This window comes from Dendrobium catenatum, unplaced genomic scaffold (genome assembly GCF_001605985.2).
Source record: "Dendrobium catenatum unplaced genomic scaffold, ASM160598v2 original_scaffold_75180, whole genome shotgun sequence".
NCBI classification, from domain to species: domain Eukaryota; kingdom Viridiplantae; phylum Streptophyta; class Magnoliopsida; order Asparagales; family Orchidaceae; genus Dendrobium; species Dendrobium catenatum.
Genome location: NW_021393626.1, coordinates 1 through 360, shown reverse-complemented (window position 1 = coordinate 360; position 360 = coordinate 1). Strand labels below are relative to the sequence as shown.

The 360-nt window shown below is 44.2% G+C and overlaps 1 non-coding gene across 1 annotated transcript; it reads right to left on the bottom strand.

The window, feature by feature from the left end:
• Positions 1-204: 204 nt before the first annotated feature.
• LOC114578560 lies at positions 205-312 on the bottom strand. Its single transcript, XR_003699562.1, has one exon. It is a non-coding gene; the product is annotated as a U6 spliceosomal RNA (small nuclear RNA).
• Between the last annotated feature and the right edge of the window lie 48 nt (positions 313-360).

Sequence of the window (360 nt, the reverse complement as noted above, 5' to 3'; positions counted from 1 at the left end):
TAGTATAAATTTCTTCATCCTCCCCCAAGGATTCTCAACTCCTCCAATTCATATCTATAAAACCGTTATGCAAATTCTTTTCGAAATGCGACCACATAAGACACCCATTTTTTCACCCGGAACCGTGGAGCTCTTGGGCCCACCTTGAGCCCACGTCACTTGTGCCCAACACTGTGGGGACTGCTAGGTAGCGAGGACAAATTTATGGATGAGTGTAAAATTTTTATTTATGTGTGTCATCCTTTTACGCAGGGGCCATGTTAATCTTCTTTGTATTGTTCCAATTTTTATTTGGCTGGATTCTGGAATCTGCTTCTCTTCCCGGTCTCTCCTGGATGGCCTTTTTGGCAACCAGGGTGC